Here is a 27,170-nt window from a genome sequence, read left to right as displayed (position 1 = left end):
GCTTTTCCCCCTTCACCCACGACACGATCCACACTCAGACTGCTTAGATATAACTCACAATTGCTTTTTACTCCTTTTCTGAACGTTGTTTGCCTGATGTACGTTTCAAAGTTTTGTGGTCATCAGTTTAATGCGCTTTATTGACTTCGCGTGGTGTTCTGGTCTCTTTACCGGTGAGTTATGAAGATGAGATCTTCCCTTTTCTTCAGCCCGGCGTTTTAATCTTTTGGGGGAATATGGTCTGAGTTACGACAGTCACACGGAAATAATGTTCATACATATAATGTTCATTTCAACATGAGCTGGAACACAGCCACTATCCAGCCTCGTTAGCGCAGTAGGTAGCGCGTCAGTCTCATAATCTGAAGGTCGTGAGTTCGATCCTCACACGGGGCAGGGATCATTCCTGTTTTGGGCTTTTCACAGATGGGGCGTGAGACGTTCACTCACACGCGTGTTCTTCACTTCCACGCTGAATACGAGATGTTAAGTCCGCGATAAACACGGTTCGATCCCTCGCTATGATGCTCGGTGTCCACTCACATGTTTTTAAAATAATGATACATCAGAGCAGCAGATAAACTCCGAGTGGTGAAGGTGTCTCCACCATCGGATCTTGTAAACCAGCAGTCAGCCCATCAGCTGCAGCACCTGGCTATAACCTCACGACACTGGCTCTGGTGTACTACCGAGGAGGGCTGGATATTTCTTCCAACAATAATAGAAGAAAAGACGGGCTCGTCCGGGATTTGAACCTGGGACCTCTCGCACCCAAAAGGTGAATCATTTAATCAATTAATAGTCAATTAACCATGAAGAGAGCAGGTTGGAGTGGAAATGATGCTGGAACGAGCCCGTGTTAGATACCTGTCTCCCCATTGGGAGGTAGTATTCACTACCAGTTTATGAGCGTCTTTACACATCCGAGAGCCGGTGAAAACACCATTTCCTCTCACCTGGCCCGTGCTCTGTCGGAAGGACTTCTTAACGCGTTTTAAAACTCAAAACCGAAGCTGAAATAATCGATTCCGAACGTGTTTGTAGCGTCTGTGGAGGAGCGGTAGAGGTACCACAGCTGAGAACACGTTTCTGAAGATAATCGAAATGAAACCCGTATGGACACCGGTTTACCTCGTGTCACAGTAAACTTCCTACTGAATAAAACCTGTAATTCAAATACGTAATGTTGTAGACTTTTTGAACATTTCCATGTACATGTAGACTTCTTTCATTAGTGCTCTAAGGAGACAACATGAGAGAAGCTGTGTCACCAGTGGGATTCGCCAGCCGGTGTCACTCTGGTATTTAAACTCGGACCTGTGATCGTCCTGGTTACTGTGCGGTTCCTGGGACTGGGAGTGTGTCCCTCCCCCGCCCTGAATTAGACGCTGGTCCGTCTCAGGTCTTTGGAAAAATCTCTACAGTCTCACTTGCTCAGGGTCAGAGGTGGACACACGTCTCATGTGGCCGGTTAGTTCAGTTGGTTAGAGCGTGGTGCTAATAACGCCAAGGTCGCGGGTTCGATCCCCGTACGGGCCACTGTCTCACCTTTTATACACCAGATACCCCAAGCGAACTGAACCGACTGCTTCGGATCGGGACACAGACGGAGGCGGCGGGTCGTCAGAACCGAGGGCGGGACTTCTGTGGTGAACAGAAGAAAACCAAACCCACCGATCTTTCCATCAATTCAACAGTGAGAGACGTTCACTTATTTACAAACAGCAGATCGACAACGTCAGAATCCCATCTTAGTGTGTCCTGCATATTAAGTTACTAATTAAAAACATAATGTCAAATAATAAAGAATAAACTGAGCTTATTTTTGAGTCTGATCTAGGCTCAAGCAGGCGGCATGTTCTGGATTGCTGTTTCAGCTCTAACCGGAGACTGGAGTTTGTCTCATTTTCAATCACACATGAAACACTTTCACACACGAGGGGAAACAAGCGCGTGTGAGAAGAGTGGTTTGAACTCACGCCTCTAGTGAAGACCGTCAGTGGGATTAAAGACAAGCTTGTGCCCCGGTGCTCTTTTTAGAGGGGCTCCTTCCGGCACAGATTGACGATTGTTTAACATTTCACCATGAACGGGGCTCAAACTCCTGTAATTACTCACCCGTAAGAAGAGAAGTCATGTCATTGAACACGTGTCTAAGTAATCAATTCATAGAATTAACGTAAATTAACAATTAACGGAGTTAAAACGTTTTTTTTTTTAATTAAAGTGAGGTAGTTAAAAAGTAACCTGTCTCCCCGTCGGGGAATCGAACCCCGGTCTCCCGCGTGACAGGCGGGGATACTCACCACTATACTAACGAGGAGTACGTCTCTGTAGCTGCTCGTTGGTCACTTACTGCTAACAGAAATGAGACTGAAATTGGGTAGAGATGAAATACGAATCACCGTGTGCTTTCACTTGTCCCAAGCTCAGTTGAAAGAACTTTCCAGCGTTAGAAACCTCATGAATAACAACTGATTCTACACGTGTTAGTAGTGTGTGAGGAGGAGCAGTAGCACAGACAGGTGGAAAAGCAGATCTAGAAAAAGTGTTTTTTTTGCTAATTACACGCAAGTGGGAGACTCCCTCTCTGAAGAGTCCCGTCTCCCTGCAAGAGAGAAGACCAGTCAATCAGATGTACTCTAAAAAACCAACATGAGAAAATCGCAGTGTGTCAGGAGTCCTTTCATAAAAGCAGAAAACACGAGTAGTGCTGGACGTACGTTCTTGTAATCATGAAATAAGACAAGATTTGAGGCCGGGACCTCTCGCAACCGGATAGCAAACCCAAACCAACGAGCCGGAGAGGTCGTGAGTGCTCTGATTTCAAGTGTGTTTTCCATGAGTGTGCGATCGCACAGAAGACTCGTGAGAGATTTATTGTGCATGGGAGGGAGCTGATCTTTCACAGAGCGAGGGGGATTAGCTCAGATGGTAGAGCGCTCGCTTCGCATGCGAGAGGTAGCGGGATCGATGCCCGCATCCTCCAGCTTTTGCGCTCTATGTACTAGAGAGGACAGACACTCTCGGGATGGAGTGATGAAAGTGGGAGAGGCTTTTCCCCCTTCACCCACGACACGATCCACACTCAGACTGCTTAGATATAACTCACAATTGCTTTTTACTCCTTTTCTGAACGTTGTTTGCCTGATGTACGTTTCAAAGTTTTGTGGTCATCAGTTTAATGCGCTTTATTGACTTCGCGTGGTGTTCTGGTCTCTTTACCGGTGAGTTATGAAGATGATATCTTCCCTTTTCTTCAGCCCGGCGTTTTAATCTTTTGGGGGAATATGGTCTGAGTTACGACAGTCACACGGAAATAATGTTCATACATATAATGTTCATTTCAACATGAGCTGGAACGCAGCCACTGTCCAGCCTCGTTAGCGCAGTAGGTAGCGCGTCAGTCTCATAATCTGAAGGCCGTGAGTTCGATCCTCACACGGGGCAGGGATCATTCCTGTTTTGGGCTTTTCACAGATGGGGCGTGAGACGTTCACTCACACGCGTGTTCTTCACTTCCACGCTGAATACGAGATGTTAAGTCCGCGATAAACACGGTTCGATCCCTCGCTATGATGCTCGGTGTCCACTCACATGTTTTTAAAATAATGATACATCAGAGCAGCAGATAAACTCCGAGTGGTGAAGGTGTCTCCACCATCGGATCTTGTAAACCAGCAGTCAGCCCATCAGCTGCAGCACCTGGTATAACCTCACGACACTGGCTCTGGTGTACTACCGAGGAGGGCTGGATATTTCTTCCAACAATAATAGAAGAAAAGACGGGCTCGTCCGGGATTTGAACCTGGGACCTCTCGCACCCAAAAGGTGAATCATTTAATCAATTAATAGTCAATTAATCATGAAGAGAGCAGGTTGGAGTGGAAATGATGCTGGAACGAGCCCGTGTTAGATACCTGTCTCCCCATTGGGAGGTAGTATTCACTACCAGTTTATGAGCGTCTTTACACATCCGAGAGCCGGTGAAAACACCATTTCCTCTCACCTGGCCCGTGCTCTGTCGGAAGGACTTCTTAACGCGTTTTAAAACTCAAAACCGAAGCTGAAATAATCGATTCCGAACGTGTTTGTAGCGTCTGTGGAGGAGCGGTAGAGGTACCACAGCTGAGAACACGTTTCTGAAGATAATCGAAATGAAACCCGTATGGACACCGGTTTACCTCGTGTCACAGTAAACTTCCTACTGAATAAAACCTGTAATTCAAATACGTAATGTTGTAGACTTTTTGAACATTTCCATGTACATGTAGACTTCTTTCATTAGTGCTCTAAGGAGACAACATGAGAGAAGCTGTGTCACCAGTGGGATTCGCCAGCCGGTGTCACTCTGGTATTTAAACTCGGACCTGTGATCGTCCTGGTTACTGTGCGGTTCCTGGGACTGGGAGTGTGTCCCTCCCCCGCCCTGAATTAGACGCTGGTCCGTCTCAGGTCTTTGGAAAAATCTCTACAGTCTCACTTGCTCAGGGTCAGAGGTGGACACACGTCTCATGTGGCCGGTTAGCTCAGTTGGTTAGAGCGTGGTGCTAATAACGCCAAGGTCGCGGGTTCGATCCCCGTACGGGCCAGTGTCTCACCTTTTATACACCAGATACCCCAAGCGAACTGAACCGACTGCTTCGGATCGGGACACAGACGGAGGCGGCGGGTCGTCAGAACCGAGGGCGGGACTTCTGTGGTGAACAGAAGAAAACCAAACCCACCGATCTTTCCATCAATTCAACAGTGAGAGACGTTCACTTATTTACAAACAGCAGATCGACAACGTCAGAATCCCATCTTAGTGTGTCCTGCATATTAAGTTACTAATTAAAAACATAATGTCAAATAATAAAGAATAAACTGAGCTTATTTTTGAGTCTGATCTAGGCTCAAGCAGGCGGCATGTTCTGGATTGCTGTTTCAGCTCTAACCGGAGACTGGAGTTTGTCTCATTTTCAATCACACATGAAACACTTTCACACACGAGGGGAAACAAGCGCGTGTGAGAAGAGTGGTTTGAACTCACGCCTCTAGTGAAGACCGTCAGTGGGATTAAAGACAAGCTTGTGCCCCGGTGCTCTTTTTAGAGGGGCTCCTTCCGGCACAGATTGACGATTGTTTAACATTTCACCATGAACGGGGCTCAAACTCCTGTAATTACTCACCCGTAAGAAGAGAAGTCATGTCATTGAACACGTGTCTAAGTAATCAATTCATAGAATTAACGTAAATTAACAATTAACGGAGTTAAAACGTTTTTTTTTTTTAATTAAAGTGAGGTAGTTAAAAAGTAACCTGTCTCCCCGTCGGGGAATCGAACCCCGGTCTCCCGCGTGACAGGCGGGGATACTCACCACTATACTAACGAGGAGTACGTCTCTGTAGCTGCTCGTTGGTCACTTACTGCTAACAGAAATGAGACTGAAATTGGGTAGAGATGAAATACGAATCACCGTGTGCTTTCACTTGTCCCAAGCTCAGTTGAAAGAACTTTCCAGCGTTAGAAACCTCATGAATAACAACTGATTCTACACGTGTTAGTAGTGTGTGAGGAGGAGCAGTAGCACAGACAGGTGGAAAAGCAGATCTAGAAAAAGTGTTTTTTTTGCTAATTACACGCAAGTGGGAGACTCCCTCTCTGAAGAGTCCCGTCTCCCTGCAAGAGAGAAGACCAGTCAATCAGATGTACTCTAAAAAACCAACATGAGAAAATCGCAGAGTGTCAGGAGTCCTTTCATAAAAGCAGAAAACACGAGTAGTGCTGGACGTACGTTCTTGTAATCATGGAATAAGACAAGATTTGAGGCCGGGACCTCTCGCAACCGGATAGCAAACCCAAACCAACGAGCCGGAGAGGTCGTGAGTGCTCTGATTTCAAGTGTGTTTTCCATGAGTGTGCGATCGCACAGAAGACTCGTGAGAGATTTATTGTGCATGGGAGGGAGCTGATCTTTCACAGAGCGAGGGGGATTAGCTCAGATGGTAGAGCGCTCGCTTCGCATGCGAGAGGTAGCGGGATCGATGCCCGCATCCTCCAGCTTTTGCGCTCTATGTACTAGAGAGGACAGACACTCTCGGGATGGAGTGATGAAAGTGGGAGAGGCTTTTCCCCCTTCACCCACGACACGATCCACACTCAGACTGCTTAGATATAACTCACAATTGCTTTTTACTCCTTTTCTGAACGTTGTTTGCCTGATGTACGTTTCAAAGTTTTGTGGTCATCAGTTTAATGCGCTTTATTGACTTCGCGTGGTGTTCTGGTCTCTTTACCGGTGAGTTATGAAGATGAGATCTTCCCTTTTCTTCAGCCCGGCGTTTTAATCTTTTGGGGGAATATGGTCTGAGTTACGACAGTCACACGGAAATAATGTTCATACATATAATGTTCATTTCAACATGAGCTGGAACGCAGCCACTGTCCAGCCTCGTTAGCGCAGTAGGTAGCGCGTCAGTCTCATAATCTGAAGGCCGTGAGTTCGATCCTCACACGGGGCAGGGATCATTCCTGTTTTGGGCTTTTCACAGATGGGGCGTGAGACGTTCACTCACACGCGTGTTCTTCACTTCCACGCTGAATACGAGATGTTAAGTCCGCGATAAACACGGTTCGATCCCTCGCTATGATGCTCGGTGTCCACTCACATGTTTTTAAAATAATGATACATCAGAGCAGCAGATAAACTCCGAGTGGTGAAGGTGTCTCCACCATCGGATCTTGTAAACCAGCAGTCAGCCCATCAGCTGCAGCACCTGGCTATAACCTCACGACACTGGCTCTGGTGTACTACCGAGGAGGGCTGGATATTTCTTCCAACAATAATAGAAGAAAAGACGGGCTCGTCCGGGATTTGAACCTGGGACCTCTCGCACCCAAAAGGTGAATCATTTAATCAATTAATAGTCAATTAACCATGAAGAGAGCAGGTTGGAGTGGAAATGATGCTGGAACGAGCCCGTGTTAGATACCTGTCTCCCCATTGGGAGGTAGTATTCACTACCAGTTTATGAGCGTCTTTACACATCCGAGAGCCGGTGAAAACACCATTTCCTCTCACCTGGCCCGTGCTCTGTCGGAAGGACTTCTTAACGCGTTTTAAAACTCAAAACCGAAGCTGAAATAATCGATTCCGAACGTGTTTGTAGCGTCTGTGGAGGAGCGGTAGAGGTACCACAGCTGAGAACACGTTTCTGAAGATAATCGAAATGAAACCCGTATGGACACCGGTTTACCTCGTGTCACAGTAAACTTCCTACTGAATAAAACCTGTAATTCAAATACGTAATGTTGTAGACTTTTTGAACATTTCCATGTACATGTAGACTTCTTTCATTAGTGCTCTAAGGAGACAACATGAGAGAAGCTGTGTCACCAGTGGGATTCGCCAGCCGGTGTCACTCTGGTATTTAAACTCGGACCTGTGATCGTCCTGGTTACTGTGCGGTTCCTGGGACTGGGAGTGTGTCCCTCCCCCGCCCTGAATTAGACGCTGGTCCGTCTCAGGTCTTTGGAAAAATCTCTACAGTCTCACTTGCTCAGGGTCAGAGGTGGACACACGTCTCATGTGGCCGGTTAGCTCAGTTGGTTAGAGCGTGGTGCTAATAACGCCAAGGTCGCGGGTTCGATCCCCGTACGGGCCAGTGTCTCACCTTTTATACACCAGATACCCCAAGCGAACTGAACCGACTGCTTCGGATCGGGACACAGACGGAGGCGGCGGGTCGTCAGAACCGAGGGCGGGACTTCTGTGGTGAACAGAAGAAAACCAAACCCACCGATCTTTCCATCAATTCAACAGTGAGAGACGTTCACTTATTTACAAACAGCAGATCGACAACGTCAGAATCCCATCTTAGTGTGTCCTGCATATTAAGTTACTAATTAAAAACATAATGTCAAATAATAAAGAATAAACTGAGCTTATTTTTGAGTCTGATCTAGGCTCAAGCAGGCGGCATGTTCTGGATTGCTGTTTCAGCTCTAACCGGAGACTGGAGTTTGTCTCATTTTCAATCACACATGAAACACTTTCACACACGAGGGGAAACAAGCGCGTGTGAGAAGAGTGGTTTGAACCCACGCCTCTAGTGAAGACCGTCAGTGGGATTAAAGACAAGCTTGTGCCCCGGTGCTCTTTTTAGAGGGGCTCCTTCCGGCACAGATTGACGATTGTTTAACATTTCACCATGAACGGGGCTCAAACTCCTGTAATTACTCACCCGTAAGAAGAGAAGTCATGTCATTGAACACGTGTCTAAGTAAACAATTCATAGAATTAACGTAAATTAACAATTAACGGAGTTAAAACGTTTTTTTTAATTAAAGTGAGGTAGTTAAAAAGTAATCTGTCTCCCCGTCGGGGAATCGAACCCCGGTCTCCCGCGTGACAGGCGGGGATACTCACCACTATACTAACGAGGAGTACGTCTCTGTTGCTACTCGTTGGTCAGTTACTGCTAACAGAAATGAGACTGAAAATGTGTAGAGATGATATACGAATCACCGTGTGCTTTCACTTGTCCCAAGCTCAGTTGAAAGAACTTTCCAGCGTTAGAAACCTCATGAATAACAACTGATTCTACACGTGTTAGTACTGTGTGAGGAGGAGCAGTAGCACAGACAGGTGGAAAAGCAGATCTAGAAAAAGTGTTTTTTTTGCTAATTACACGCAAGTGGGAGACTCCCTCTCTGAAGAGTCCCGTCTCCCTGCAAGAGAGAAGACCAGTCAATCAGATGTACTCTAAAAAACCAACATGAGAAAATCGCAGTGTCAGGAGTCCTTTCATAAAAGCAGAAAACACGAGTAGTGCTGGACGTACGTTCTTGTAATCATGGAATAAGACAAGATTTGAGGCCGGGACCTCTCGCAACCGGATAGCAAACCCAAACCAACGAGCCGGAGAGGTCGTGAGTGCTCTGATTTCAAGTGTGTTTTCCATGAGTGTGCGATCGCACAGAAGACTCGTGAGAGATTTATTGTGCATGGGAGGGAGCTGATCTTTCACAGAGCGAGGGGGATTAGCTCAGATGGTAGAGCGCTCGCTTAGCATGCGAGAGGTAGCGGGATCGATGCCCGCATCCTCCAGCTTTTGCGCTCTATGTACTAGAGAGGACAGACACTCTCGGGATGGAATGATGAAAGTGGGAGAGGCTTTTCCCCCTTCACCCACGACACGATCCACACTCAGACTGCTTAGATATAACTCACAATTGCTTTTTACTCCTTTTCTGAACGTTGTTTGCCTGATGTACGTTTCAAAGTTTTGTGGTCATCAGTTTAATGCGCTTTATTGACTTCGCGTGGTGTTCTGGTCTCTTTACCGGTGAGTTATGAAGATGAGATCTTCCCTTTTCTTCAGCCCGGCGTTTTAATCTTTTGGGGGAATATGGTCTGAGTTACGACAGTCACACGGAAATAATGTTCATACATATAATGTTCATTTCAACATGAGCTGGAACACAGCCACTGTCCAGCCTCGTTAGTGCAGTAGGTAGCGCGTCAGTCTCATAATCTGAAGGTCGTGAGTTCGATCCTCACACGGGGCAGGGATCATTCCTGTTTTGGGCTTTTCACAGATGGGGCGTGAGACGTTCACTCACACGCGTGTTCTTCACTTCCACGCTGAATACGAGATGTTAAGTCCGCGATAAACACGGTTCGATCCCTCGCTATGATGCTCGGTGTCCACTCACATGTTTTTAAAATAATGATACATCAGAGCAGCAGATAAACTCCGAGTGGTGAAGGTGTCTCCACCATCGGATCTTGTAAACCAGCAGTCAGCCCATCAGCTGCAGCACCTGGCTATAACCTCACGACACTGGCTCTGGTGTACTACCGAGGAGGGCTGGATATTTCTTCCAACAATAATAGAAGAAAAGACGGGCTCGTCCGCGATTTGAACCTGGGACCTCTCGCACCCAAAAGGTGAATCATTTAATCAATTAATAGTCAATTAACCATGAAGAGAGCAGGTTGGAGTGGAAATGATGCTGGAACGAGCCCGTGTTAGATACCTGTCTCCCCATTGGGAGGTAGTATTCACTACCAGTTTATGAGCGTCTTTACACATCCGAGAGCCGGTGAAAACACCATTTCCTCTCACCTGGCCCGTGCTCTGTCGGAAGGACTTCTTAACGCGTTTTAAAACTCAAAACCGAAGCTGAAATAATCGATTCCGAACGTGTTTGTAGCGTCTGTGGAGGAGCGGTAGAGGTACCACAGCTGAGAACACGTTTCTGAAGATAATCGAAATGAAACCCGTATGGACACCGGTTTACCTCGTGTCACAGTAAACTTCCTACTGAATAAAACCTGTAATTCAAATACGTAATGTTGTAGACTTTTTGAACATTTCCATGTACATGTAGACTTCTTTCATTAGTGCTCTAAGGAGACAACATGAGAGAAGCTGTGTCACCAGTGGGATTCGCCAGCCGGTGTCACTCTGGTATTTAAACTCGGACCTGTGATCGTCCTGGTTACTGTGCGGTTCCTGGGACTGGGAGTGTGTCCCTCCCCCGCCCTGAATTAGACGCTGGTCCGTCTCAGGTCTTTGGAAAAATCTCTACAGTCTCACTTGCTCAGGGTCAGAGGTGGACACACGTCTCATGTGGCCGGTTAGCTCAGTTGGTTAGAGCGTGGTGCTAATAACGCCAAGGTCGGGGGTTCGATCCCCGTACGGGCCACTGTCTCACCTTTTATACACCAGATACCCCAGGCGAACTGAACCGACTGCTTCGGATCGGGACCCAGACGGAGGCGGAAGGTCGTCAGAACCGAGGGCGGGACTTCTGTGGTGAACAGAAGAAAACCAAACCCACCGATCTTTCCATCAATTCAACAGTGAGAGACGTTCACTTATTTACAAACAGCAGATCGACAACGTCAGAATCCCATCTTAGTGTGTCCTGCATATTAAGTTACTAATTAAAAACATAATGTCAAATAATAAAGAATAAACTGAGCTTATTTTTGAGTCTGATCTAGGCTCAAGCAGGCGGCATGTTCTGGATTGCTGTTTCAGCTCTAACCGGAGACTGGAGTTTGTCTCATTTTCAATCACACATGAAACACTTTCACACACGAGGGGAAACAAGCGCGTGTGAGAAGAGTGGTTTGAACCCACGCCTCTAGTGAAGACCGTCAGTGGGATTAAAGACAAGCTTGTGCCCCGGTGCTCTTTTTAGAGGGGCTCCTTCCGGCACAGATTGACGATTGTTTAACATTTCACCATGAACGGGGCTCAAACTCCTGTAATTACTCACCCGTAAGAAGAGAAGTCATGTCATTGAACACGTGTCTAAGTAAACAATTCATAGAATTAACGTAAATTAACAATTCACGGAGTTAAAACGTTTTTTTTAATTAAAGTGAGGTAGTTAAAAAGTAATCTGTCTCCCCGTCGGGGAATCGAACCCCGGTCTCCCGCGTGACAGGCGGGGATACTCACCACTATACTAACGAGGAGTACGTCTCTGTTGCTACTCGTTGGTCAGTTACTGCTAACAGAAATGAGACTGAAAATGTGTAGAGATGATATACGAATCACCGTGTGCTTTCACTTGTCCCAAGCTCAGTTGAAAGAACTTTCCAGCGTTAGAAACCTCATGAATAACAACTGATTCTACACGTGTTAGTACTGTGTGAGGAGGAGCAGTAGCACAGACAGGTGGAAAAGCAGATCTAGAAAAAGTGTTTTTTCTGCTAATTACACGCAAGTGGGAGACTCCCTCTCTGAAGAGTCCCGTCTCCCTGCAAGAGAGAAGACCAGTCAATCAGATGTACTCTAAAAAACCAACATGAGAAAATCGCAGTGTGTCAGGAGTCCTTTCATAAAAGCAGAAAACACGAGTAGTGCTGGACGTACGTTCTTGTAATCATGGAATAAGACAAGATTTGAGGCCGGGACCTCTCGCAACCGGATAGCAAACCCAAACCAACGAGCCGGAGAGGTCGTGAGTGCTCTGATTTCAAGTGTGTTTTCCATGAGTGTGCGATCGCACAGAAGACTCGTGAGAGATTTATTGTGCATGGGAGGGAGCTGATCTTTCACAGAGCGAGGGGGATTAGCTCAGATGGTAGAGCGCTCGCTTAGCATGCGAGAGGTAGCGGGATCGATGCCTGCATCCTCCAGCTTTTGCGCTCTATGTACTAGAGAGGACAGACACTCTCGGGATGGAATGATGAAAGTGGGAGAGGCTTTTCCCCCTTCACCCACGACACGATCCACACTCAGACTGCTTAGATATAACTCACAATTGCTTTTTACTCCTTTTCTGAACGTTGTTTGCCTGATGTACGTTTCAAAGTTTTGTGGTCATCAGTTTAATGCGCTTTATTGACTTCGCGTGGTGTTCTGGTCTCTTTACCGGTGAGTTATGAAGATGAGATCTTCCCTTTTCTTCAGCCCGGCGTTTTAATCTTTTGGGGGAATATGGTCTGAGTTACGACAGTCACACGGAAATAATGTTCATACATATAATGTTCATTTCAACATGAGCTGGAACACAGCCACTGTCCAGCCTCGTTAGTGCAGTAGGTAGCGCGTCAGTCTCATAATCTGAAGGTCGTGAGTTCGATCCTCACACGGGGCAGGGATCATTCCTGTTTTGGGCTTTTCACAGATGGGGCGTGAGACGTTCACTCACACGCGTGTTCTTCACTTCCACGCTGAATACGAGATGTTAAGTCCGCGATAAACACGGTTCGATCCCTCGCTATGATGCTCGGTGTCCACTCACATGTTTTTAAAATAATGATACATCAGAGCAGCAGATAAACTCCGAGTGGTGAAGGTGTCTCCACCATCGGATCTTGTAAACCAGCAGTCAGCCCATCAGCTGCAGCACCTGGCTATAACCTCACGACACTGGCTCTGGTGTACTACCGAGGAGGGCTGGATATTTCTTCCAACAATAATAGAAGAAAAGACGGGCTCGTCCGGGATTTGAACCTGGGACCTCTCGCACCCAAAAGGTGAATCATTTAATCAATTAATAGTCAATTAACCATGAAGAGAGCAGGTTGGAGTGGAAATGATGCTGGAACGAGCCCGTGTTAGATACCTGTCTCCCCATTGGGAGGTAGTATTCACTACCAGTTTATGAGCGTCTTTACACATCCGAGAGCCGGTGAAAACACCATTTCCTCTCACCTGGCCCGTGCTCTGTCGGAAGGACTTCTTAACGCGTTTTAAAACTCAAAACCGAAGCTGAAATAATCGATTCCGAACGTGTTTGTAGCGTCTGTGGAGGAGCGGTAGAGGTACCACAGCTGAGAACACGTTTCTGAAGATAATCGAAATGAAACCCGTATGGACACCGGTTTACCTCGTGTCACAGTAAACTTCCTACTGAATAAAACCTGTAATTCAAATACGTAATGTTGTAGACTTTTTGAACATTTCCATGTACATGTAGACTTCTTTCATTAGTGCTCTAAGGAGACAACATGAGAGAAGCTGTGTCACCAGTGGGATTCGCCAGCCGGTGTCACTCTGGTATTTAAACTCGGACCTGTGATCGTCCTGGTTACTGTGCGGTTCCTGGGACTGGGAGTGTGTCCCTCCCCCGCCCTGAATTAGACGCTGGTCCGTCTCAGGTCTTTGGAAAAATCTCTACAGTCTCACTTGCTCAGGGTCAGAGGTGGACACACGTCTCATGTGGCCGGTTAGCTCAGTTGGTTAGAGCGTGGTGCTAATAACGCCAAGGTCGGGGGTTCGATCCCCGTACGGGCCACTGTCTCACCTTTTATACACCAGATACCCCAGGCGAACTGAACCGACTGCTTCGGATCGGGACCCAGACGGAGGCGGAAGGTCGTCAGAACCGAGGGCGGGACTTCTGTGGTGAACAGAAGAAAACCAAACCCACCGATCTTTCCATCAATTCAACAGTGAGAGACGTTCACTTATTTACAAACAGCAGATCGACAACGTCAGAATCCCATCTTAGTGTGTCCTGCATATTAAGTTACTAATTAAAAACATAATGTCAAATAATAAAGAATAAACTGAGCTTATTTTTGAGTCTGATCTAGGCTCAAGCAGGCGGCATGTTCTGGATTGCTGTTTCAGCTCTAACCGGAGACTGGAGTTTGTCTCATTTTCAATCACACATGAAACACTTTCACACACGAGGGGAAACAAGCGCGTGTGAGAAGAGTGGTTTGAACCCACGCCTCTAGTGAAGACCGTCAGTGGGATTAAAGACAAGCTTGTGCCCCGGTGCTCTTTTTAGAGGGGCTCCTTCCGGCACAGATTGACGATTGTTTAACATTTCACCATGAACGGGGCTCAAACTCCTGTAATTACTCACCCGTAAGAAGAGAAGTCATGTCATTGAACACGTGTCTAAGTAAACAATTCATAGAATTAACGTAAATTAACAATTCACGGAGTTAAAACGTTTTTTTTAATTAAAGTGAGGTAGTTAAAAAGTAATCTGTCTCCCCGTCGGGGAATCGAACCCCGGTCTCCCACGTGACAGGCGGGGATACTCACCACTATACTAACGAGGAGTACGTCTCTGTTGCTGCTCGTTGGTCAGTTACTGCTAACAGAAATGAGACTGAAAATGTGTAGAGATGATATACGAATCACCGTGTGCTTTCACTTGTCCCAAGCTCAGTTGAAAGAACTTTCCAGCGTTAGAAACCTCATGAATAACAACTGATTCTACACGTGTTAGTACTGTGTGAGGAGGAGCAGTAGCACAGACAGGTGGAAAAGCAGATCTAGAAAAAGTGTTTTTTCTGCTAATTACACGCAAGTGGGAGACTCCCTCTCTGAAGAGTCCCGTCTCCCTGCAAGAGAGAAGACCAGTCAATCAGATGTACTCTAAAAAACCAACATGAGAAAATCGCAGTGTGTCAGGAGTCCTTTCATAAAAGCAGAAAACACGAGTAGTGCTGGACGTACGTTCTTGTAATCATGGAATAAGACAAGATTTGAGGCCGGGACCTCTCGCAACCGGATAGCAAACCCAAACCAACGAGCCGGAGAGGTCGTGAGTGCTCTGATTTCAAGTGTGTTTTCCATGAGTGTGCGATCGCACAGAAGACTCGTGAGAGATTTATTGTGCATGGGAGGGAGCTGATCTTTCACAGAGCGAGGGGGATTAGCTCAGATGGTAGAGCGCTCGCTTAGCATGTGAGAGGTAGCGGGATCGATGCCTGCATCCTCCAGCTTTTGCGCTCTATGTACTAGAGAGGACAGACACTCTCGGGATGGAATGATGAAAGTGGGAGAGGCTTTTCCCCCTTCACCCACGACACGATCCACACTCAGACTGCTTAGATATAACTCACAATTGCTTTTTACTCCTTTTCTGAACGTTGTTTGCCTGATGTACGTTTCAAAGTTTTGTGGTCATCAGTTTAATGCGCTTTATTGACTTCGCGTGGTGTTCTGGTCTCTTTACCGGTGAGTTATGAAGATGAGATCTTCCCTTTTCTTCAGCCCGGCGTTTTAATCTTTTGGGGGAATATGGTCTGAGTTACGACAGTCACACGGAAATAATGTTCATACATATAATGTTCATTTCAACATGAGCTGGAACACAGCCACTGTCCAGCCTCGTTAGTGCAGTAGGTAGCGCGTCAGTCTCATAATCTGAAGGTCGTGAGTTCGATCCTCACACGGGGCAGGGATCATTCCTGTTTTGGGCTTTTCACAGATGGGGCGTGAGACGTTCACTCACACGCGTGTTCTTCACTTCCACGCTGAATACGAGATGTTAAGTCCGCGATAAACACGGTTCGATCCCTCGCTATGATGCTCGGTGTCCACTCACATGTTTTTAAAATAATGATACATCAGAGCAGCAGATAAACTCCGAGTGGTGAAGGTGTCTCCACCATCGGATCTTGTAAACCAGCAGTCAGCCCATCAGCTGCAGCACCTGGCTATAACCTCACGACACTGGCTCTGGTGTACTACCGAGGAGGGCTGGATATTTCTTCCAACAATAATAGAAGAAAAGACGGGCTCGTCCGGGATTTGAACCTGGGACCTCTCGCACCCAAAAGGTGAATCATTTAATCAATTAATAGTCAATTAACCATGAAGAGAGCAGGTTGGAGTGGAAATGATGCTGGAACGAGCCCGTGTTAGATACCTGTCTCCCCATTGGGAGGTAGTATTCACTACCAGTTTATGAGCGTCTTTACACATCCGAGAGCCGGTGAAAACACCATTTCCTCTCACCTGGCCCGTGCTCTGTCGGAAGGACTTCTTAACGCGTTTTAAAACTCAAAACCGAAGCTGAAATAATCGATTCCGAACGTGTTTGTAGCGTCTGTGGAGGAGCGGTAGAGGTACCACAGCTGAGAACACGTTTCTGAAGATAATCGAAATGAAACCCGTATGGACACCGGTTTACCTCGTGTCACAGTAAACTTCCTACTGAATAAAACCTGTAATTCAAATACGTAATGTTGTAGACTTTTTGAACATTTCCATGTACATGTAGACTTCTTTCATTAGTGCTCTAAGGAGACAACATGAGAGAAGCTGTGTCACCAGTGGGATTCGCCAGCCGGTGTCACTCTGGTATTTAAACTCGGACCTGTGATCGTCCTGGTTACTGTGCGGTTCCTGGGACTGGGAGTGTGTCCCTCCCCCGCCCTGAATTAGACGCTGGTCCGTCTCAGGTCTTTGGAAAAATCTCTACAGTCTCACTTGCTCAGGGTCAGAGGTGGACACACGTCTCATGTGGCCGGTTAGCTCAGTTGGTTAGAGCGTGGTGCTAATAACGCCAAGGTCGGGGGTTCGATCCCCGTACGGGCCACTGTCTCACCTTTTATACACCAGATACCCCAGGCGAACTGAACCGACTGCTTCGGATCGGGACCCAGACGGAGGCGGAAGGTCGTCAGAACCGAGGGCGGGACTTCTGTGGTGAACAGAAGAAAACCAAACCCACCGATCTTTCCATCAATTCAACAGTGAGAGACGTTCACTTATTTACAAACAGCAGATCGACAATGTCAGAATCCCATCTTAGTGTGTCCTGCATATTAAGTTACTAATTAAAAACATAATGTCAAATAATAAAGAATAAACTGAGCTTATTTTTGAGTCTGATCTAGGCTCAAGCAGGCGGCATGTTCTGGATTGCTGTTTCAGCTCTAACCGGAGACTGGAGTTTGTCTCATTTTCAATCACACATGAAACACTTTCACACACGAGGGGAAACAAGCGCGTGTGAGAAGAGTGGTTTGAACCCACGCCTCTAGTGAAGACCGTCAGTGGGATTAAAGACAAGCTTGTGCCCCGGTGCTCTTTTTAGAGGGGCTCCTTCCGGCACAGATTGACGATTGTTTAACATTTCACCATGAACGGGGCTCAAACTCCTGTAATTACTCACCCGTAAGAAGAGAAGTCATGTCATTGAACACGTGTCTAAGTAAACAATTCATAGAATTAACGTAAATTAACAATTCACGGAGTTAAAACGTTTTTTTTAATTAAAGTGAGGTAGTTAAAAAGTAATCTGTCTCCCCGTCGGGGAATCGAACCCCGGTCTCCCGCGTGACAGGCGGGGATACTCACCACTATACTAACGAGGAGTACGTCTCTGTTGCTGCTCGTTGGTCAGTTACTGCTAACAGAAATGAGACTGAAAATGTGTAGAGATGATATACGAATCACCGTGTGCTTTCACTTGTCCCAAGCTCAGTTGAAAGAACTTTCCAGCGTTAGAAACCTCATGAATAACAACTGATTCTACACGTGTTAGTACTGTGTGAGGAGGAGCAGTAGCACAGACAGGTGGAAAAGCAGATCTAGAAAAAGTGTTTTTTCTGCTAATTACACGCAAGTGGGAGACTCCCTCTCTGAAGAGTCCCGTCTCCCTGCAAGAGAGAAGACCAGTCAATCAGATGTACTCTAAAAAACCAACATGAGAAAATCGCAGTGTGTCAGGAGTCCTTTCATAAAAGCAGAAAACACGAGTAGTGCTGGACGTACGTTCTTGTAATCATGGAATAAGACAAGATTTGAGGCCGGGACCTCTCGCAACCGGATAGCAAACCCAAACCAACGAGCCGGAGAGGTCGTGAGTGCTCTGATTTCAAGTGTGTTTTCCATGAGTGTGCGATCGCACAGAAGACTCGTGAGAGATTTATTGTGCATGGGAGGGAGCTGATCTTTCACAGAGCGAGGGGGATTAGCTCAGATGGTAGAGCGCTCGCTTAGCATGCGAGAAGTAGCGGGATCGATGCCCGCATCCTCCAGCTTTTGCGCTCTATGTACTAGAGAGGACAGACACTCTCGGGATGGAATGATGAAAGTGGGAGAGGCTTTTCCCCCTTCACCCACGACACGATCCACACTCAGACTGCTTAGATATAACTCACAATTGGAACACAGCCACTGTCCAGCCTCGTTAGTGCAGTAGGTAGCGCGTCAGTCTCATAATCTGAAGGTCGTGAGTTCGATCCTCACACGGGGCAGGGATCATTCCTGTTTTGGGCTTTTCACAGATGGGGCGTGAGACGTTCACTCACACGCGTGTTCTTCACTTCCACGCTGAATACGAGATGTTAAGTCCGCGATAAACACGGTTCGATCCCTCGCTATGATGCTCGGTGTCCACTCACATGTTTTTAAAATAATGATACATCAGAGCAGCAGATAAACTCCGAGTGGTGAAGGTGTCTCCACCATCGGATCTTGTAAACCAGCAGTCAGCCCATCAGCTGCAGCACCTGGCTATAACCTCACGACACTGGCTCTGGTGTACTACCGAGGAGGGCTGGATATTTCTTCCAACAATAATAGAAGAAAAGACGGGCTCGTCCGGGATTTGAACCTGGGACCTCTCGCACCCAAAAGGTGAATCATTTAATCAATTAATAGTCAATTAACCATGAAGAGAGCAGGTTGGAGTGGAAATGATGCTGGAACGAGCCCGTGTTAGATACCTGTCTCCCCATTGGGAGGTAGTATTCACTACCAGTTTATGAGCGTCTTTACACATCCGAGAGCCGGTGAAAACACCATTTCCTCTCACCTGGCCCGTGCTCTGTCGGAAGGACTTCTTAACGCGTTTTAAAACTCAAAACCGAAGCTGAAATAATCGATTCCGAACGTGTTTGTAGCGTCTGTGGAGGAGCGGTAGAGGTACCACAGCTGAGAACACGTTTCTGAAGATAATCGAAATGAAACCCGTATGGACACCGGTTTACCTCGTGTCACAGTAAACTTCCTACTGAATAAAACCTGTAATTCAAATACGTAATGTTGTAGACTTTTTGAACATTTCCATGTACATGTAGACTTCTTTCATTAGTGCTCTAAGGAGACAACATGAGAGAAGCTGTGTCACCAGTGGGATTCGCCAGCCGGTGTCACTCTGGTATTTAAACTCGGACCTGTGATCGTCCTGGTTACTGTGCGGTTCCTGGGACTGGGAGTGTGTCCCTCCCCCGCCCTGAATTAGACGCTGGTCCGTCTCAGGTCTTTGGAAAAATCTCTACAGTCTCACTTGCTCAGGGTCAGAGGTGGACACACGTCTCATGTGGCCGGTTAGCTCAGTTGGTTAGAGCGTGGTGCTAGTAACGCCAAGGTCGGGGGTTCGATCCCCGTACGGGCCACTGTCTCACCTTTTATACACCAGATACCCCAGGCGAACTGAACCGACTGCTTCGGATCGGGACCCAGACGGAGGCGGAAGGTCGTCAGAACCGAGGGCGGGACTTCTGTGGTGAACAGAAGAAAACCAAACCCACCGATCTTTCCATCAATTCAACAGTGAGAGACGTTCACTTATTTACAAACAGCAGATCGACAACGTCAGAATCCCATCTTAGTGTGTCCTGCATATTAAGTTACTAATTAAAAACATAATGTCAAATAATAAAGAATAAACTGAGCTTATTTTTGAGTCTGATCTAGGCTCAAGCAGGCGGCATGTTCTGGATTGCTGTTTCAGCTCTAGCCGGAGACTGGAGTTTGTCTCATTTTCAATCACACATGAAACACTTTCACACACGAGGGGAAACAAGCGCGTGTGAGAAGAGTGGTTTGAACCCACGCCTCTAGTGAAGACCGTCAGTGGGATTAAAGACAAGCTTGTGCCCCGGTGCTCTTTTTAGAGGGGCTCCTTCCGGCACAGATTGACGATTGTTTAACATTTCACCATGAACGGGGCTCAAACTCCTGTAATTACTCACCCGTAAGAAGAGAAGTCATGTCATTGAACACGTGTCTAAGTAAACAATTCATAGAATTAACGTAAATTAACAATTCACGGAGTTAAAACGTTTTTTTTAATTAAAGTGAGGTAGTTAAAAAGTAATCTGTCTCCCCGTCGGGGAATCGAACCCCGGTCTCCCACGTGACAGGCGGGGATACTCACCACTATACTAACGAGGAGTACGTCTCTGTTGCTGCTCGTTGGTCAGTTACTGCTAACAGAAATGAGACTGAAAATGTGTAGAGATGATATACGAATCACCGTGTGCTTTCACTTGTCCCAAGCTCAGTTGAAAGAACTTTCCAGCGTTAGAAACCTCATGAATAACAACTGATTCTACACGTGTTAGTACTGTGTGAGGAGGAGCAGTAGCACAGACAGGTGGAAAAGCAGATCTAGAAAAAGTGTTTTTTCTGCTAATTACACGCAAGTGGGAGACTCCCTCTCTGAAGAGTCCCGTCTCCCTGCAAGAGAGAAGACCAGTCAATCAGATGTACTCTAAAAAACCAACATGAGAAAATCGCAGTGTGTCAGGAGTCCTTTCATAAAAGCAGAAAACACGAGTAGTGCTGGACGTACGTTCTTGTAATCATGGAATAAGACAAGATTTGAGGCCGGGACCTCTCGCAACCGGATAGCAAACCCAAACCAACGAGCCGGAGAGGTCGTGAGTGCTCTGATTTCAAGTGTGTTTTCCATGAGTGTGCGATCGCACAGAAGACTCGTGAGAGATTTATTGTGCATGGGAGGGAGCTGATCTTTCACAGAGCGAGGGGGATTAGCTCAGATGGTAGAGCGCTCGCTTAGCATGTGAGAGGTAGCGGGATCGATGCCTGCATCCTCCAGCTTTTGCGCTCTATGTACTAGAGAGGACAGACACTCTCGGGATGGAATGATGAAAGTGGGAGAGGCTTTTCCCCCTTCACCCACGACACGATCCACACTCAGACTGCTTAGATATAACTCACAATTGGAACACAGCCACTGTCCAGCCTCGTTAGTGCAGTAGGTAGCGCGTCAGTCTCATAATCTGAAGGTCGTGAGTTCGATCCTCACACGGGGCAGGGATCATTCCTGTTTTGGGCTTTTCACAGATGGGGCGTGAGACGTTCACTCACACGCGTGTTCTTCACTTCCACGCTGAATACGAGATGTTAAGTCCGCGATAAACACGGTTCGATCCCTCGCTATGATGCTCGGTGTCCACTCACATGTTTTTAAAATAATGATACATCAGAGCAGCAGATAAACTCCGAGTGGTGAAGGTGTCTCCACCATCGGATCTTGTAAACCAGCAGTCAGCCCATCAGCTGCAGCACCTGGCTATAACCTCACGACACTGGCTCTGGTGTACTACCGAGGAGGGCTGGATATTTCTTCCAACAATAATAGAAGAAAAGACGGGCTCGTCCGGGATTTGAACCTGGGACCTCTCGCACCCAAAAGGTGAATCATTTAATCAATTAATAGTCAATTAACCATGAAGAGAGCAGGTTGGAGTGGAAATGATGCTGGAACGAGCCCGTGTTAGATACCTGTCTCCCCATTGGGAGGTAGTATTCACTACCAGTTTATGAGCGTCTTTACACATCCGAGAGCCGGTGAAAACACCATTTCCTCTCACCTGGCCCGTGCTCTGTCGGAAGGACTTCTTAACGCGTTTTAAAACTCAAAACCGAAGCTGAAATAATCGATTCCGAACGTGTTTGTAGCGTCTGTGGAGGAGCGGTAGAGGTACCACAGCTGAGAACACGTTTCTGAAGATAATCGAAATGAAACCCGTATGGACACCGGTTTACCTCGTGTCACAGTAAACTTCCTACTGAATAAAACCTGTAATTCAAATACGTAATGTTGTAGACTTTTTGAACATTTCCATGTACATGTAGACTTCTTTCATTAGTGCTCTAAGGAGACAACATGAGAGAAGCTGTGTCACCAGTGGGATTCGCCAGCCGGTGTCACTCTGGTATTTAAACTCGGACCTGTGATCGTCCTGGTTACTGTGCGGTTCCTGGGACTGGGAGTGTGTCCCTCCCCCGCCCTGAATTAGACGCTGGTCCGTCTCAGGTCTTTGGAAAAATCTCTACAGTCTCACTTGCTCAGGGTCAGAGGTGGACACATGTCTCATGTGGCCGGTTAGCTCAGTTGGTTAGAGCGTGGTGCTAGTAACGCCAAGGTCGGGGGTTCGATCCCCGTACGGGCCACTGTCTCACCTTTTATACACCAGATACCCCAGGCGAACTGAACCGACTGCTTCGGATCGGGACCCAGACGGAGGCGGAAGGTCGTCAGAACCGAGGGCGGGACTTCTGTGGTGAACAGAAGAAAACCAAACCCACCGATCTTTCCATCAATTCAACAGTGAGAGACGTTCACTTATTTACAAACAGCAGATCGACAACGTCAGAATCCCATCTTAGTGTGTCCTGCATATTAAGTTACTAATTAAAAACATAATGTCAAATAATAAAGAATAAACTGAGCTTATTTTTGAGTCTGATCTAGGCTCAAGCAGGCGGCATGTTCTGGATTGCTGTTTCAGCTCTAACCGGAGACTGGAGTTTGTCTCATTTTCAATCACACATGAAACACTTTCACACACGAGGGGAAACAAGCGCGTGTGAGAAGAGTGGTTTGAACCCACGCCTCTAGTGAAGACCGTCAGTGGGATTAAAGACAAGCTTGTGCCCCGGTGCTCTTTTTAGAGGGGCTCCTTCCGGCACAGATTGACGATTGTTTAACATTTCACCATGAACGGGGCTCAAACTCCTGTAATTACTCACCCGTAAGAAGAGAAGTCATGTCATTGAACACGTGTCTAAGTAAACAATTCATAGAATTAACGTAAATTAACAATTCACGGAGTTAAAACGTTTTTTTTAATTAAAGTGAGGTAGTTAAAAAGTAATCTGTCTCCCCGTCGGGGAATCGAACCCCGGTCTCCCACGTGACAGGCGGGGATACTCACCACTATACTAACGAGGAGTACGCCTCTGTTGCTGCTCGTTGGTCAGTTACTGCTAACAGAAATGAGACTGAAAATGTGTAGAGATGATATACGAATCACCGTGTGCTTTCACTTGTCCCAAGCTCAGTTGAAAGAACTTTCCAGCGTTAGAAACCTCATGAATAACAACTGATTCTACACGTGTTAGTACTGTGTGAGGAGGAGCAGTAGCACAGACAGGTGGAAAAGCAGATCTAGAAAAAGTGTTTTTTCTGCTAATTACACGCAAGTGGGAGACTCCCTCTCTGAAGAGTCCCGTCTCCCTGCAAGAGAGAAGACCAGTCAATCAGATGTACTCTAAAAAACCAACATGAGAAAATCGCAGTGTGTCAGGAGTCCTTTCATAAAAGCAGAAAACACGAGTAGTGCTGGACGTACGTTCTTGTAATCATGGAATAAGACAAGATTTGAGGCCGGGACCTCTCGCAACCGGATAGCAAACCCAAACCAACGAGCCGGAGAGGTCGTGAGTGCTCTGATTTCAAGTGTGTTTTCCATGAGTGTGCGATCGCACAGAAGACTCGTGAGAGATTTATTGTGCATGGGAGGGAGCTGATCTTTCACAGAGCGAGGGGGATTAGCTCAGATGGTAGAGCGCTCGCTTAGCATGCGAGAGGTAGCGGGATCGATGCCTGCATCCTCCAGCTTTTGCGCTCTATGTACTAGAGAGGACAGACACTCTCGGGATGGAATGATGAAAGTGGGAGAGGCTTTTCCCCCTTCACCCACGACACGATCCACACTCAGACTGCTTAGATATAACTCACAACTGCTTTTTACTCCTTTTCTGAACGTTGTTTGCCTGATGTACGTTTCAAAGTTTTGTGGTCATCAGTTTAATGCGCTTTATTGACTTCGCGTGGTGTTCTGGTCTCTTTACCGGTGAGTTATGAAGATGAGATCTTCCCTTTTCTTCAGCCCGGCGTTTTAATCTTTTGGGGGAATATGGTCTGAGTTACGACAGTCACACGGAAATAATGTTCATACATATAATGTTCATTTCAACATGAGCTGGAACACAGCCACTATCCAGCCTCGTTAGCGCAGTAGGTAGCGCGTCAGTCTCATAATCTGAAGGTCGTGAGTTCGATCCTCACACGGGGCAGGGATCATTCCTGTTTTGGGCTTTTCACAGATGGGGCGTGAGACGTTCACTCACACGCGTGTTCTTCACTTCCACGCTGAATACGAGATGTTAAGTCCGCGATAAACACGGTTCGATCCCTCGCTATGATGCTCGGTGTCCACTCACATGTTTTTAAAATAATGATACATCAGAGCAGCAGATAAACTCCGAGTGGTGAAGGTGTCTCCACCATCGGATCTTGTAAACCAGCAGTCAGCCCATCAGCTGCAGCACCTGGCTATAACCTCACGACACTGGCTCTGGTGTACTACCGAGGAGGGCTGGATATTTCTTCCAACAATAATAGAAGAAAAGACGGGCTCGTCCGGGATTTGAACCTGGGACCTCTCGCACCCAAAAGGTGAATCATTTAATCAATTAATAGTCAATTAACCATGAAGAGAGCAGGTTGGAGTGGAAATGATGCTGGAACGAGCCCGTGTTAGATACCTGTCTCCCCGTTGGGAGGTAGTATTCACTACCAGTTTATGAGCGTCTTTACACATCCGAGAGCCGGTGAAAACACCATTTCCTCTCACCTGGCCCGTGCTCTGTCGGAAGGACTTCTTAACGCGTTTTAAAACTCAAAACCGAAGCTGAAATAATCGATTCCGAACGTGTTTGTAGCGTCTGTGGAGGAGCGGTAGAGGTACCACAGCTGAGAACACGTTTCTGAAGATAATCGAAATGAAACCCGTATGGACACCGGTTTACCTCGTGTCACAGTAAACTTCCTACTGAATAAAACCTGTAATTCAAATACGTAATGTTGTAGACTTTTTGAACATTTCCATGTACATGTAGACTTCTTTCATTAGTGCTCTAAGGAGACAACATGAGAGAAGCTGTGTCACCAGTGGGATTCGCCAGCCGGTGTCACTCTGGTATTTAAACTCGGACCTGTGATCGTCCTGGTTACTGTGCGGTTCCTGGGACTGGGAGTGTGTCCCTCCCCCGCCCTGAATTAGACGCTGGTCCGTCTCAGGTCTTTGGAAAAATCTCTACAGTCTCACTTGCTCAGGGTCAGAGGTGGACACACGTCTCATGTGGCCGGTTAGCTCAGTTGGTTAGAGCGTGGTGCTAATAACGCCAAGGTCGCGGGTTCGATCCCCGTACGGGCCAGTGTCTCACCTTTTATACACCAGATACCCCAAGCGAACTGAACCGACTGCTTCGGATCGGGACACAGACGGAGGCGGCGGGTCGTCAGAACCGAGGGCGGGACTTCTGTGGTGAACAGAAGAAAACCAAACCCACCGATCTTTCCATCAATTCAACAGTGAGAGACGTTCACTTATTTACAAACAGCAGATCGACAACGTCAGAATCCCATCTTAGTGTGTCCTGCATATTAAGTTACTAATTAAAAACATAATGTCAAATAATAAAGAATAAACTGAGCTTATTTTTGAGTCTGATCTAGGCTCAAGCAGGCGGCATGTTCTGGATTGCTGTTTCAGCTCTAACCGGAGACTGGAGTTTGTCTCATTTTCAATCACACATGAAACACTTTCACACACGAGGGGAAACAAGCGCGTGTGAGAAGAGTGGTTTGAACTCACGCCTCTAGTGAAGACCGTCAGTGGGATTAAAGACAAGCTTGTGCCCCGGTGCTCTTTTTAGAGGGGCTCCTTCCGGCACAGATTGACGATTGTTTAACATTTCACCATGAACGGGGCTCAAACTCCTGTAATTACTCACCCGTAAGAAGAGAAGTCATGTCATTGAACACGTGTCTAAGTAAACAATTCATAGAATTAACGTAAATTAACAATTCACGGAGTTAAAACGTTTTTTTTAATTAAAGTGAGGTAGTTAAAAAGTAATCTGTCTCCCCGTCGGGGAATCGAACCCCGGTCTCCCGCGTGACAGGCGGGGATACTCACCACTATACTAACGAGGAGTACGTCTCTGTTGCTGCTCGTTGGTCAGTTACTGCTAACAGAAATGAGACTGAAAATGTGTAGAGATGATATACGAATCACCGTGTGCTTTCACTTGTCCCAAGCTCAGTTGAAAGAACTTTCCAGCGTTAGAAACCTCATGAATAACAACTGATTCTACACGTGTTAGTACTGTGTGAGGAGGAGCAGTAGCACAGACAGGTGGAAAAGCAGATCTAGAAAAAGTGTTTTTTCTGCTAATTACACGCAAGTGGGAGACTCCCTCTCTGAAGAGTCCCGTCTCCCTGCAAGAGAGAAGACCAGTCAATCAGATGTACTCTAAAAAACCAACATGAGAAAATCGCAGTGTGTCAGGAGTCCTTTCATAAAAGCAGAAAACACGAGTAGTGCTGGACGTACGTTCTTGTAATCATGGAATAAGACAAGATTTGAGGCCGGGACCTCTCGCAACCGGATAGCAAACCCAAACCAACGAGCCGGAGAGGTCGTGAGTGCTCTGATTTCAAGTGTGTTTTCCATGAGTGTGCGATCGCACAGAAGACTCGTGAGAGATTTATTGTGCATGGGAGGGAGCTGATCTTTCACAGCGCGAGGGGGATTAGCTCAGATGGTAGAGCGCTCGCTTAGCATGCGAGAGGTAGTGGGATCGATGCCCGCATCCTCCAGCTTTTGCGCTCTATGTACTAGAGAGGACAGACACTCTCGGGATGGAATGATGAAAGTGGGAGAGGCTTTTCCCCCTTCACCCACGACACGATCCACACTCAGACTGCTTAGATATAACTCACAATTGCTTTTTACTCCTTTTCTGAACGTTGTTTGCCTGATGTACGTTTCCAAGTTTTGTGGTCATCAGTTTAATGCGCTTTATTGACTTCGCGTGGTGTTCTGGTCTCTTTACCGGTGAGTTATGAAGATGAG

General features: G+C 46.8%; 31 non-coding genes across 31 annotated transcripts; 22 read left to right on the top strand and 9 right to left on the bottom strand.

Moving 5' to 3' along the window:
- The first annotated feature begins 323 nt into the window (after positions 1 to 323).
- On the top strand, positions 324 to 396 carry trnam-cau (transfer RNA methionine (anticodon CAU)). The gene has a single exon. It is a non-coding gene; the product is annotated as a tRNA-Met (tRNA).
- A 1,069-nt stretch (positions 397 to 1,465) lies between these two features.
- Positions 1,466 to 1,539, top strand: trnai-aau (transfer RNA isoleucine (anticodon AAU)). Its single transcript has one exon. It is a non-coding gene; the product is annotated as a tRNA-Ile (tRNA).
- A 712-nt stretch (positions 1,540 to 2,251) lies between these two features.
- Positions 2,252 to 2,323, bottom strand: trnad-guc (transfer RNA aspartic acid (anticodon GUC)). Its single transcript has one exon. It is a non-coding gene; the product is annotated as a tRNA-Asp (tRNA).
- A 593-nt stretch (positions 2,324 to 2,916) lies between these two features.
- Positions 2,917 to 2,989, top strand: trnaa-cgc (transfer RNA alanine (anticodon CGC)). Its single transcript has one exon. It is a non-coding gene; the product is annotated as a tRNA-Ala (tRNA).
- A 388-nt stretch (positions 2,990 to 3,377) lies between these two features.
- trnam-cau (transfer RNA methionine (anticodon CAU)) lies at positions 3,378 to 3,450 on the top strand. Its single transcript has one exon. It is a non-coding gene; the product is annotated as a tRNA-Met (tRNA).
- Positions 3,451 to 4,518: 1,068 nt separating this feature from the next.
- On the top strand, positions 4,519 to 4,592 carry trnai-aau (transfer RNA isoleucine (anticodon AAU)). The gene has a single exon. It is a non-coding gene; the product is annotated as a tRNA-Ile (tRNA).
- A 713-nt stretch (positions 4,593 to 5,305) lies between these two features.
- Positions 5,306 to 5,377, bottom strand: trnad-guc (transfer RNA aspartic acid (anticodon GUC)). Its single transcript has one exon. It is a non-coding gene; the product is annotated as a tRNA-Asp (tRNA).
- A 593-nt stretch (positions 5,378 to 5,970) lies between these two features.
- On the top strand, positions 5,971 to 6,043 carry trnaa-cgc (transfer RNA alanine (anticodon CGC)). The gene has a single exon. It is a non-coding gene; the product is annotated as a tRNA-Ala (tRNA).
- A 388-nt stretch (positions 6,044 to 6,431) lies between these two features.
- trnam-cau (transfer RNA methionine (anticodon CAU)) lies at positions 6,432 to 6,504 on the top strand. The gene has a single exon. It is a non-coding gene; the product is annotated as a tRNA-Met (tRNA).
- Positions 6,505 to 7,573: 1,069 nt separating this feature from the next.
- On the top strand, positions 7,574 to 7,647 carry trnai-aau (transfer RNA isoleucine (anticodon AAU)). The gene has a single exon. It is a non-coding gene; the product is annotated as a tRNA-Ile (tRNA).
- A 709-nt stretch (positions 7,648 to 8,356) lies between these two features.
- Positions 8,357 to 8,428, bottom strand: trnad-guc (transfer RNA aspartic acid (anticodon GUC)). The gene has a single exon. It is a non-coding gene; the product is annotated as a tRNA-Asp (tRNA).
- Positions 8,429 to 9,019: 591 nt separating this feature from the next.
- Positions 9,020 to 9,092, top strand: trnaa-agc (transfer RNA alanine (anticodon AGC)). Its single transcript has one exon. It is a non-coding gene; the product is annotated as a tRNA-Ala (tRNA).
- Positions 9,093 to 9,480: 388 nt separating this feature from the next.
- On the top strand, positions 9,481 to 9,553 carry trnam-cau (transfer RNA methionine (anticodon CAU)). Its single transcript has one exon. It is a non-coding gene; the product is annotated as a tRNA-Met (tRNA).
- Positions 9,554 to 11,405: 1,852 nt separating this feature from the next.
- trnad-guc (transfer RNA aspartic acid (anticodon GUC)) lies at positions 11,406 to 11,477 on the bottom strand. Its single transcript has one exon. It is a non-coding gene; the product is annotated as a tRNA-Asp (tRNA).
- Positions 11,478 to 12,070: 593 nt separating this feature from the next.
- Positions 12,071 to 12,143, top strand: trnaa-agc (transfer RNA alanine (anticodon AGC)). Its single transcript has one exon. It is a non-coding gene; the product is annotated as a tRNA-Ala (tRNA).
- A 388-nt stretch (positions 12,144 to 12,531) lies between these two features.
- On the top strand, positions 12,532 to 12,604 carry trnam-cau (transfer RNA methionine (anticodon CAU)). Its single transcript has one exon. It is a non-coding gene; the product is annotated as a tRNA-Met (tRNA).
- A 1,852-nt stretch (positions 12,605 to 14,456) lies between these two features.
- Positions 14,457 to 14,528, bottom strand: trnad-guc (transfer RNA aspartic acid (anticodon GUC)). Its single transcript has one exon. It is a non-coding gene; the product is annotated as a tRNA-Asp (tRNA).
- Positions 14,529 to 15,582: 1,054 nt separating this feature from the next.
- Positions 15,583 to 15,655, top strand: trnam-cau (transfer RNA methionine (anticodon CAU)). Its single transcript has one exon. It is a non-coding gene; the product is annotated as a tRNA-Met (tRNA).
- A 1,852-nt stretch (positions 15,656 to 17,507) lies between these two features.
- On the bottom strand, positions 17,508 to 17,579 carry trnad-guc (transfer RNA aspartic acid (anticodon GUC)). The gene has a single exon. It is a non-coding gene; the product is annotated as a tRNA-Asp (tRNA).
- A 593-nt stretch (positions 17,580 to 18,172) lies between these two features.
- On the top strand, positions 18,173 to 18,245 carry trnaa-agc (transfer RNA alanine (anticodon AGC)). The gene has a single exon. It is a non-coding gene; the product is annotated as a tRNA-Ala (tRNA).
- A 146-nt stretch (positions 18,246 to 18,391) lies between these two features.
- trnam-cau (transfer RNA methionine (anticodon CAU)) lies at positions 18,392 to 18,464 on the top strand. The gene has a single exon. It is a non-coding gene; the product is annotated as a tRNA-Met (tRNA).
- A 1,069-nt stretch (positions 18,465 to 19,533) lies between these two features.
- Positions 19,534 to 19,607, top strand: trnat-agu (transfer RNA threonine (anticodon AGU)). The gene has a single exon. It is a non-coding gene; the product is annotated as a tRNA-Thr (tRNA).
- A 709-nt stretch (positions 19,608 to 20,316) lies between these two features.
- Positions 20,317 to 20,388, bottom strand: trnad-guc (transfer RNA aspartic acid (anticodon GUC)). Its single transcript has one exon. It is a non-coding gene; the product is annotated as a tRNA-Asp (tRNA).
- An 812-nt stretch (positions 20,389 to 21,200) lies between these two features.
- trnam-cau (transfer RNA methionine (anticodon CAU)) lies at positions 21,201 to 21,273 on the top strand. Its single transcript has one exon. It is a non-coding gene; the product is annotated as a tRNA-Met (tRNA).
- Positions 21,274 to 22,342: 1,069 nt separating this feature from the next.
- Positions 22,343 to 22,416, top strand: trnat-agu (transfer RNA threonine (anticodon AGU)). Its single transcript has one exon. It is a non-coding gene; the product is annotated as a tRNA-Thr (tRNA).
- A 709-nt stretch (positions 22,417 to 23,125) lies between these two features.
- On the bottom strand, positions 23,126 to 23,197 carry trnad-guc (transfer RNA aspartic acid (anticodon GUC)). The gene has a single exon. It is a non-coding gene; the product is annotated as a tRNA-Asp (tRNA).
- A 593-nt stretch (positions 23,198 to 23,790) lies between these two features.
- On the top strand, positions 23,791 to 23,863 carry trnaa-agc (transfer RNA alanine (anticodon AGC)). The gene has a single exon. It is a non-coding gene; the product is annotated as a tRNA-Ala (tRNA).
- Positions 23,864 to 24,251: 388 nt separating this feature from the next.
- trnam-cau (transfer RNA methionine (anticodon CAU)) lies at positions 24,252 to 24,324 on the top strand. Its single transcript has one exon. It is a non-coding gene; the product is annotated as a tRNA-Met (tRNA).
- A 1,069-nt stretch (positions 24,325 to 25,393) lies between these two features.
- On the top strand, positions 25,394 to 25,467 carry trnai-aau (transfer RNA isoleucine (anticodon AAU)). The gene has a single exon. It is a non-coding gene; the product is annotated as a tRNA-Ile (tRNA).
- Positions 25,468 to 26,176: 709 nt separating this feature from the next.
- On the bottom strand, positions 26,177 to 26,248 carry trnad-guc (transfer RNA aspartic acid (anticodon GUC)). The gene has a single exon. It is a non-coding gene; the product is annotated as a tRNA-Asp (tRNA).
- Positions 26,249 to 26,841: 593 nt separating this feature from the next.
- Positions 26,842 to 26,914, top strand: trnaa-agc (transfer RNA alanine (anticodon AGC)). Its single transcript has one exon. It is a non-coding gene; the product is annotated as a tRNA-Ala (tRNA).
- Positions 26,915 to 27,170: the final 256 nt, after the last annotated feature.

This window comes from Lepisosteus oculatus, chromosome 4 (assembly GCF_040954835.1).
Source record: "Lepisosteus oculatus isolate fLepOcu1 chromosome 4, fLepOcu1.hap2, whole genome shotgun sequence".
NCBI classification, from domain to species: domain Eukaryota; kingdom Metazoa; phylum Chordata; class Actinopteri; order Semionotiformes; family Lepisosteidae; genus Lepisosteus; species Lepisosteus oculatus.
This window is presented reverse-complemented; position numbering and strand designations above follow the sequence as displayed.